At 41.5% G+C, this 10569-nt stretch overlaps 1 long non-coding RNA gene across 1 annotated transcript; it reads left to right on the forward strand.

Annotated features, from left to right (window-relative positions):
* The first annotated feature begins 1280 nt into the window (after positions 1-1280).
* On the forward strand, positions 1281-5050 carry LOC132468242 (uncharacterized). Its single transcript, XR_009528185.1, has 3 exons — positions 1281-1356; positions 2021-2527; positions 4962-5050. It is a non-coding gene; the product is annotated as an uncharacterized LOC132468242 (long non-coding RNA).
* The last annotated feature ends 5519 nt before the right edge of the window (positions 5051-10569 follow it).

Consider the following 10569-nt stretch of genomic DNA (forward strand, 5'->3'; position numbering starts at 1 on the left):
TAAGAGTGTGTGTGTGTTTGTGTGTGTTGGTGTGTGGGTGCTTTTTCAGTGTCTCTATGCCTATGAGTGTACGAGTGTGTGTGTGTGTGTCTGTGTGTGCTTTTGTGGGTTGGAGTGTGTGTGTTTGTGTGTGTGCGTGTACGTCTGTGGGTTTCAGTGCTTGTGTCTTTGTATGTGTCTGTGCGGGTGTGAGAGTGTGTCTGTCTGTCCCATACTGATGAGTCTTAGGAAAATTAATGCAAAGAACAATAGATTAAAATCTATTAGTTAAGTAATGAGAAGGTACGATACAGTCGCCGTATGGTAATTTGGTCTCCGAAATGAAATATGTAAATATGGTAGGGGAGAGGGGGGTGTGGGATTTAGGGAGTTTGAGGCTGAGATGTGAATGAGTATGAGAAACGAGGAAGACTCTTAACTTATCTAAAGAGACTTTTCGTTTCCCAGTGCACTGAGCAATCGGTACTGTGGGAGCTGCATTGGGCAAAGTTCAACGAACAATTTGTTCTGTTGGTCGTAAATGTAGAAACCTTGGGATGACAACGGAGTTAGGTGCTCCGATAAGAGATGGATGATGGGGAGATGCACTTTGGAGTTGCTTCTCCGCCTCTGCACTTGTCGTTTAAGAGCAGAAAAAGGGTAGCTCATGAAAAATTCCAATATCAATATAAGTCAAATAATGTATCATTAATATTATTTGATTCATTAATAATTTCATCATGCTTTCTTATCCTCACTGTGTTGTTTAACTCTCGGATTGAAAAAAACGACATTTCTTATTCATGGTATTTCCTCTTTTTATGGTGGAAGAGGGGATGCAATTTCAACACAGGGGAAAAAGATTATATATGGTTTATTTTTCCCCCAAACTGATCTTTCTCTCGACACTCCCTAATTCCCTCATCTCCTCTGCCCTGCCTTCCAGCTAACACTTTCCATCCCCTCTCTCCAACTCCCTCTCTTTCTCTCACTCTCTCTATCTCACTCACTCTTTTTGTCTCTCTTTGTTACTCTCTCTCTCTCTCTCTCTCTCTCTCTCTCTCTCTCTCTCTCTCTCTCTCTCTCTCTCTCTCTCTCTCTCTCTCTCTCTCTCTCTCTCTCTCTCTCTCTCTCTCTCTCTCTCTCCATCTCTCTCTCTCTCTCTCTCTTTCTCCATCTCTCTCTCTCTCTCTCTCTCTCTCTCTCTCTCTCTCTCTCTCTCTCTCTCTCTCTCTCTCTCTCTCTCTCTCTCTCTCTCTCTCTCTCTCTCTCTCTCTCTCTCTCTCTCTGTCCTCCATCACAGACACTACTGAGGAAGATGGCTCTCATACTCCAGGGCTGTTTTCCAATTACTGCACAGCCTTTCTTCATGGCCAGGTCATTATAATTAGAGCCCCATTTAGCTTTTCTCTGAGAGTGTTTGCTTGTGTGTGTGTGTGTGTGTGTGTGTGTGTGTGTGTGTGTGTGTGTGTGTGTGTGTGTGTGTGTGTGTGTGTGTGTGTGTGTGTGTGTGTGTGTGTGTGTGTGTGTGTTTGTGTGTGTGTGTGTGTGTGTGTGTGCGTGGGTGCGTGTGTACGTGTGTGTGTGTGTGTGTGTGTGTGCGTGCAGGCGCGCACGCGTGTTTGATTGGGTGTGTGTGTCTGTGCGTATATATACTGTATATATTTATTTATTATTATTTTTGTTTCCTCCATTTATTGTGGTGCCTTGGAAAAAGAATAAATAAGTGAGGAAGGGCAATGTGGAGAGTGGCTCCATTATGACGTCTGGGTGGACTTGGGGTGGTGGGCATTAATGGCTGCAGTTGGGGGAGAGATTGGTCTTCACACATTACTGCTGCACGGATGGAGAGAGACATCTTGGAAATGGCTTTTCTAAATCGATAGCAGGGCCACTCCGTGTGTTTCTGCGTGTCTCTCCTTTGCCGGTGGATCCCTGCAGCACAAGAGGGACGTAATGAGTGCAGAGGAGGTTCACTCTGTGGTGGGTGAGGGGGGGTTTGCCTGGTGCAACTTGTTTAACGTGAACGTATTCTTCTCAGGTTTAGGGGTGGACGCTGCGGAGGAGAGTTCTGCTTTTCTCTCTCTGTGTCCGTGTAAGGCCTTCACCCGTTGGACGCCTGGGTCGATGCAGGAGGACGACGCTGTGATGCAGATGTTGTATCATGCGACGGGTAGTATGGTGTCTGGTGTGTGTACGTGTGTGTGTGGGGATGTGTGTGTCCGTTTGTCCGCATGTGTGTCCTTGTACGTTGTAAACGTCTGCATATTTCCATATCTCCATATCGCAGCTTGTGTGCCAACTTATCTTTTTGACAATGACAAACTCCTATCTGCTAACTCGCAGCCATAAATCCTGATTTCAGATATCCTCCATTGTTCCACTGACATAGGAAGTAGGGCTGCTCGACATACAGTACATCCACCTTAACATTATACTCCCTCTCTCTCTTTCTCTTTCTCTCTCTCTCGCCCTCTCTCTCCACGCTAGAAACAGATGGCTGGGGACGATCTTCCAATGTGGTAGAAAACCAACTAATTGCTTTGAGGTAAATCGATACGGTGCTTGCAGCGAAACCCCTCCTCTTCCCTCACAGTCCATCAGTTTCGCTCTGCAATTACCCCATTGATTGGCCGGCGTTAATTGCGGGTTCATTATTGCCTCCTGCAACCAGTTGCCACAGTCGCTGCTGCTGTGAGAGACGTGAGGGTGGAAGAGTGTGAGAGGAGGACCTACTGGATCTGCAGCCATCACGCCTTCCATAGCTTGAAACAGTGGTTCATAGAATAAGTTTGGAAAAATGTGAAATGCTAGCACATAACCTCTCCATGTACTGTAGATTGCCTTGTGATTCAAAATGATTGTAATTCTATTAATATGAAGAATAAATGATAATAGAGTTTTCTGTTTGATGAGAGTCAGCTTCACTCTCATCAAACTGTCTCATCAGTTTTTTTGTAATACCTGTATAGGTCTTCGTAGAGGAGAGCGAAGAGAGGCAGGGAGGTGTGTTGATGAGGAGAGGGTAGGACTGAGACGTGAGTCTCTCCAAGACTTATCCCCAACATGGTGAACGGCGCCACTGTGCCAACACTCTCATTCCCTGAGTTGAATTCATCCAAAAATATGTTCTTTCTTAAAGTCGGACAGCCTAGTGTATTCCTTACAACAAGAAGCAAAGGCACATAAACGCTACTGGCATTTACTGGCTGTCATACTACGCATGGCTGTTTCATAGTATGTACGCAGACAACTGGAAGCATAACATGCAGGATGTGTTATTATGATATTATGGCTTGTAGTTATGGTATATTACACTTCTCATTTTAAGCATACAGCTACAGTAAAGGTGTGTTCTTTTACAGCAATGTGTGTGCTTGAGTGGAACACAGGGATGTAAAATAAATGCACCAAACAGGGGGAGAAGGGATGCTTGTTAAACCCAAGTCTGGAGAACACAAAGACACCAGCTTGAGCACATACCAGCTAGCTGATTAATGAACAACCTATTGACCAGACAAGACATAAGACATAAGACACAAGACGCAAGATGTAAGACAAGATACTTAAGGCACCAGGCAGCAGGCACAAGACACAAGACACAAGACACAAGACACAAGACACAAGACACAAGACACAAGACACAAGACACAAGACATAAGACATAAGACACAAGACATAAGACGTAATAAGGAAGGGCAGGTGTATTTCTATAGCAGCATCTAAACACCAAGCCATTTATAGTGCTTTCAAAAGGAAGCAATCACATGAAAAACATTAAATGGGAAAATCATTAAAGGATCACAGTAACATAAAAAAAAGGAGAAAAATAAGACATAAGAGCTCCTTTCCATCAGAAGGGTTGCATTTAGATTAAAGCATTTAAAGACTGAAATCTGAACATAATTATATATGAATATATATTGAAAGTCTAGTTTAAGATTTCATGGATGATGGAATAGAAAAGTTTTGCATGATCATTTTCTTATGGAACCTTCAAAACAATAATGACTGGAAATTGGAATACAGTTATCCTAGCATCTCTGCTTTCTGACGTTCATCAGCCTAAAGTTAAGACCAAGAATCAAACTAAATGAGCCAACCAGGCTGTCTGACTATCATCCACCCACCACCTCTCTTTCTCTTCCCTAAAACAATCTAAACAAACAAAACAAAAAGTTCCAAATGGGAAAGGACGTTCCACTTTCCGGGGGAAGAAAAATAATTTGGTGGAAATGATTGATGATCGTGTATTTACAAAAATACACACAGAAAGCCTCAAAAACACGCACAGACACACACACACAGATTCACACACACACACACACACACACACACACACACACACACACACACACACACACACACACACAAAAACACACAAACACACCCACACACACATGCACAGATACACACATGTGCACATACACACACATGCACGCACACATGCATGCTCACAAACACCCTCTGTCCCATGGGGTCTCTGTTAAAATTGACCTTTCCTCGTCTTTCATCAGAGGAAAATATCACCCTCAGAGAATAATGAGGACGCCAGACACATTCATTAGAGAGCATCTATCTGGATAAACTAAGACGTAGGGGTTGCTATTAAAATGTTTCGCTAAATGTTGGCGTGTAAAATTCTTTACAATGCCGATTATAATTATGATTTGAATAATAAATATCTGAAAATATTAGCCACAATATCTCATCTGCGGGGGCCTATGTTGGGCTCATCTCAATGCAGTTTCTCAGGTTCGATGTTCCATTTTTTGTCATTATTTCAATTCACTTGCCTCAATAAAATGATTAACAAGCTACAGAGCATATATACGCCGTGAAGTAACTAAGGATTCAGATATCCAATTCGTTGACGCCTTCCACATTTTACCAAATCAATGATGTTAATCCAATACAATCCATCAATTAAAAATTGTCCAGAATTAGAAATGTATCCTTATTTCTGTGACTATTTCACCCAGGCTTCTGATCTGCCCTGGTTTCCGTGGCGCCAGGTTCACACATCTCCATGCCTCCTGTGCAGTTGATTGGGTCGGGCCCACAGCTGGGGGCGAGTCTGACGGAAATGATGTTAATTAAGAATCTGACAGTTCTGAAGACGGACGCGGTGCACGCCTCTCTCCACTCGTCTGTAGAGGTGGTGTGTGTGTGTGTGTGTGTGTGTGTGTGTGTGTGTGTGTGTGTGTGTGTGTGTGTGTGTGTGTGTGTGTGGGTGGTGGGTAGGTGTGCTTTTGAATTAAAGCGCATGCATACACACGTCTGTGCATTATTGAATAAGTGTGGTGCGTGCGTGTGCGTGCATGGGTGCTTGCGTGCACGTGTGTGTGAGAGTGTGTGTGTTTGTGCGTGCGTGCCTTGCATGGTGTGTGTGCTCTCTCAGAAGTCACCTCATGGTGTGACCCTGTGCAAATAGGATTGTGTGATACATCTGGTCTCAGTCAGAACAGTTGGAAGCTGACTATGGCTCAATCAGTCCCGGTGATTGGTGTTGTTGGTGCCACACCTGTCCTTCCCCTTTAAATGTAATGTCCTGTCCCTTTAAATGTAATGTACTGTGTACAAAGACAGAGGAGCTAGAACAGAAAACACACAGATACACACAGGCACACACACACTTCCCAAGGCAAGCGTAGTCGCCTGCCCACGTCTCATTTGCCTTTGTTTTACTTAATGTTTAAACTCTGTGTTGATTTTGCATCCAGCAAATTTGCTTACAGTTACAATAAAGGGGAATTCCATTGTAGATGCAAAATGAAGCTGAACAAAAGGAAAAACATTTTTAGTGTACGATTCCAAGCCTGGGCCCATTCACAGATTCAACAACAAAACACACAGCATACTATTCAGACTGGTGAATAAAGAGTGCTTCTGAGCTAGTGTTGACCTTATGGGCAAGGTGAAGGCTGCAAGTGTTCTATTATTTATGATTATTTATTATTTCTTGTCTATTTCTTGCCTGCCAGTATAAAGAATGTTCTCAAATAAATTATATTTAAATGTTTAATTGGTCAAAATAATTGTATTTATTAGTTTTTGATACTTGCATTATCCATCCCTTAAAGATAAATAATGCAACCAAAATTAAATTTCTAAAGAGTGACAGAGTGAGCAGGCTTTCTGACAAGAGTTGTTCTCCAAAATGAATAAACGCCTCTAAAAACACCCTTTGACCTGTGCCTCTGCTGTATTTCATTTCAGACACACTGTGAATACAGTCTGGTCCCATATATGTTTTCTCTAATGGTGGTTAGCCATCAGAATGATCCCCGTCTATGGATATAAACACAAACGTTAAAAACACAAAAGTATTTCAATGTGTGTATGTGCGGGTGTGTGTCTGTGCGTTTGCATGTATGTGTTTGTGTGTGTGTGCGTGTGTGCGTGTCTGAGACAGAGAGAGAGAGCGAGACAGAGAGAAAGTGTGTGTGTGTGTGTGTGTTTGAGTGGATTAGACTGAGTCAGTGTGCGCACGAGTGAGTAAGCGTGTGCAGGGGGGCGGGTGCTTGCAGTGAGGTGTGTGGGAGGAGGGGGCAACATGGTTGCCAAGGTGACGGAAGATTCCATCCTTTCCGTTCTGTTTCAGCCTCCCGGGAGACAGCAGGCAGCCTCCATCAACTTTGGGTGACCCCTCCCATCACCCCCACCCCAACCGCCCAGAAACACAGGTGCAACATTGTCCCTCTATATATTTATTTATTTGTTTGTACATCCCTTTGACACACACCAGCCACATGTAAACAAATGCACACAAAGACCCCCATTCCACACACACACACACACACACACACACTCAACACTCAAACACCATTTTTACGTATCACCCCGGGCAGCACCTTGACAAGCTGAATTAGCCCTTTGACATCTGCAGCGCTATTAGGTGACACCGGGTGCTCGAAGGGGTGAGGGGGATGGAAGGTTGGGAGAGGGAGAGAGGCGGAAAGAGGGACAGAATATGATTAAAACAGAAAATGGAAACTGAGGAATATGACACTGAGACATTTGGCTTTTAAGGAATTAAAACCGAAGGCTACAATGTGTATCAAGGATGGTAATGTGTTGTTATAGGAATCATACATAAGAATACATCATGGGATTTTTTGTTGGCGATGGCCATATTGAGAGGACTGAAATCCAAAAACCAACGTAAATCTAAGCCTTCTGTAACCGAGGCTATTGAGAACTTAATTTTTGCCACTTCTCGCATTAGAAATGCTGGTTCAGTTTCAAACACAGCAATGACTTTTCATAATGACTAATCCTTTTACGATTATTTCATAAACAATGACCAAAACACCATTAGGCCTACTACAAACATAGCAACCATTATTCCAGTTTTCTCCTATGCTTTCAGAAAACGTTGGGACATAAAAGCCCTATAGGCTGAACTGTAAAGTGCTTTGACCCTCACTCGGACAGTGAACTATCATACAGCTAAATTTGCTGCTGGCCTGGCATTCGTTTTTTTATTGATATAACAAAGGAACAACAACAGAGGAGAGATCTTTGTATAAGCGGTGTCCTCTTCAGAGTGGAATTTGATTCAGAAGCCCCCAGATGGGATGAGGAATGATAGGCTGACATGTCACATTGCATTTATAATAAGACCTTTCCGGTTGCCACCTATCACGTCTGATACCTTCCGCCTGTGACAAAAACACAAGTTAGATAGGCGTCACCTTGTAAATGTCACATGCGCCTGACAGACAGAAAGGGCCAATCTGAGATGGATGCAAAATGACAAAAGAATAACAAAATGGGAGAAGGAATGGAGAGAAAAAAACAGTTCATGAAAAATGACACATTGTGATGTGAGAACGGCTACATAGATAAGAGGAAGTTAGCACACTCCATTTCTCTTCCTGGTCTCGATCTCTTCCGCAGGAAGTCGCTGAATGTTTAACGCGCTGCCCTCAGGTTTGGACCTTTTCTTGGCTCGGTGCCTCATGAGTGTAATTTGGATGAGTGCAGTTCGCTTGCCTTTGGGCTCATTAACAACCACATAAACAGTAATTACTGTGATCGGCTAATTAATTCATTTAAAAATGCTGCACGGTTTAAAAGGCATGAGCAAGTCTTTTCTGGAGATAACAATTTTACGGAATCATTGTTGACATAATTAGCAATTACATGTTCCAAAATACAACTAGAATAATTTAAAACATATTTTCTTCTGACTTAATTTCATTTGTTCACTCTTTTATTCATTTTTTTCCACCACATTCCCTGTGTCTTGCCTTTTTTTCTATTTCTATGACAGCTTTCTCTCAATGATCCTTCGTTCTGAGGCCGACTCTCTCTGTATAGCAGCTCGCCTGTCCTCCTTATTAATGTAATTTTGTCCCCTTGATGCATCCTTTTGTTGGTTGGCCCTTGCAACACTCTGCCCTGGTCCTCAAGCCCATAATAGAATGCTCTGGCATCATCCAGTGTGTTTTGTGAAGGTAAAGAATGGTAACTTGGAACCCGATTCTCCATTAATCATATCAAACAGGTCAGGTAATTGGAATTAAGGACAATAAAGATGCATCAGAACACTACTACTATGGCTAATACTACTACTACAATATTGTAGAATATAATAATACAGAACAACAACAACAAATTAGTATATACAATAATGATGAGATAATAATAAAAATAATAATAACAATAATATTATTGCCAATATGATAATACTAAATATAATATACAATTTATAAAAAATGCTATAATACTTATATATATAATAGTAGTAATAATATAATTCCAGTACTTATGGGGATTTTCTGCAGCACATTAAATGTATTCATTGCTGATATTCTCTCAAAGGAGGTTTGATTAGATACGTTGGAGTATGCAGTCAATAAAGTGTCTATCTATCTATCTATCTATCTATCTATCTATCTTTCTATCTATCTATCTATCTATCTATCTATCCATCTATCCATCTATCCATCTATCCATCTATCTATCTATCTATCTATCTATCTATCTATCTATCTATCTATCTATCTATCTGTACTTTTACCCAGTTGTTTATGTGATAACGGTATCCACCGGTTCACTAAAGCCTACAATATAGGTCTGCATAAGGTGCATTAACTATAGAGATGGAAAATTGACAGATTTTAGGACTATTGGGTAGCATATGACAGTATGTTTTATGTCCCAGGCTTGGCTCCCTGACCCTCTAACACCCCAATTAGTATTCCTGCAGAATTTATGACCACGTCAAGCATCACTTCTGGTTGATTGCCCCTCTTCTTATTAAAGTGTGGATAGATTTATGGATGGGATGACAAGCATGGAGTAGGTTGAAGGGATTTGATTTTGATCCGCTGCCATTCTGGGGTGTTTACAAAGATACTGAACATCCTAGGTTTATTACTATGATCATATTAAGAATAATAACATTCTATATTAATATAGTGACACACTAATCACCATGAACCATAGAGAAGAAGAACTCCATCCTTGTGAAACTCTATCATCATAGTCAAATGATGATTTGACTATGACACACACACACACACACACACACACACACACACACACACACACACACACACACACACACACACACACACACACACACACACACACACACACACACACACACACACACACACGCATATTCATAAAAACAAGTGTTTTTATGAATATGCATAGTGGTAAGATGGCTTACTAACTCTCGATAATATAAAATAGCTAGAGAGGTAGTGTGTATAGCGCATGTACAGAATTCATAATGGACTTTCTTGTTGGCAATACTCCGCCATCTTGTGATGACTTGATAGAAAGGTAGTAGGCAGTATTCCTTAATAAATATAAATATACCTTAAGCTAGGCTAAACCAAACTTTGTTTTGCCACATTTCTAATGAGAAAAGCTGTGGTTGCTATAAAACACAACAACGTCACCCCATAATGACAAATAATCGCAAGATTAATTTCTAAATAATTACCAAATCACAATTAATACCAATGACATTCCAATGCTCCCCAACTTCCCAAATGGCAGAGGTTATTGCGATGTGACGTCACGATGTTAAAGCCATTCTGTACTCAGGTCACGTGCCCAGTCTTTAATCGGTAGTTGCTGATATTATAACTCTGGCTGAGCATGTTCGTCATCTAGCGGCCATCACGTGTATGACTACATCAAAAACGGTTCAACCATAGACTGTAAAAAGCTCCAAACAGACAGACGGACCTACAGATAGTCAGACAGATGTATAAATGTATATACTATTATTATCCTTATAGGCCTACCTATATTTGTGGAAATAATAATCATAGAATGAACCTCACTTTTTGATGCCACTTTTCCTGTTTCTCATTATTTGCCACAAGGTGGCGCTGAACTTCTTCTTATGAACTTTATAGGCTATGATCACAGATTCCATTTTGTTTGATATCGGCTTTATCTAACGAGATGATGATTGTTAATAATTCTTTGTTGTACTTGGCAATGATTCTGCGTTTAGAAGGTTGGACCATTTTTAAATGTTCAGTTAATTGTTTAGCAGAGAGAAGGACGTGCTTGCCGGATCCCCGGTCCCTTCTGTGCCATGACGCTCCTCCCTCCAGT

The sequence above is a fragment of the Gadus macrocephalus genome, chromosome 11 (assembly GCF_031168955.1).
Source record: "Gadus macrocephalus chromosome 11, ASM3116895v1".
Taxonomy (NCBI): domain Eukaryota; kingdom Metazoa; phylum Chordata; class Actinopteri; order Gadiformes; family Gadidae; genus Gadus; species Gadus macrocephalus.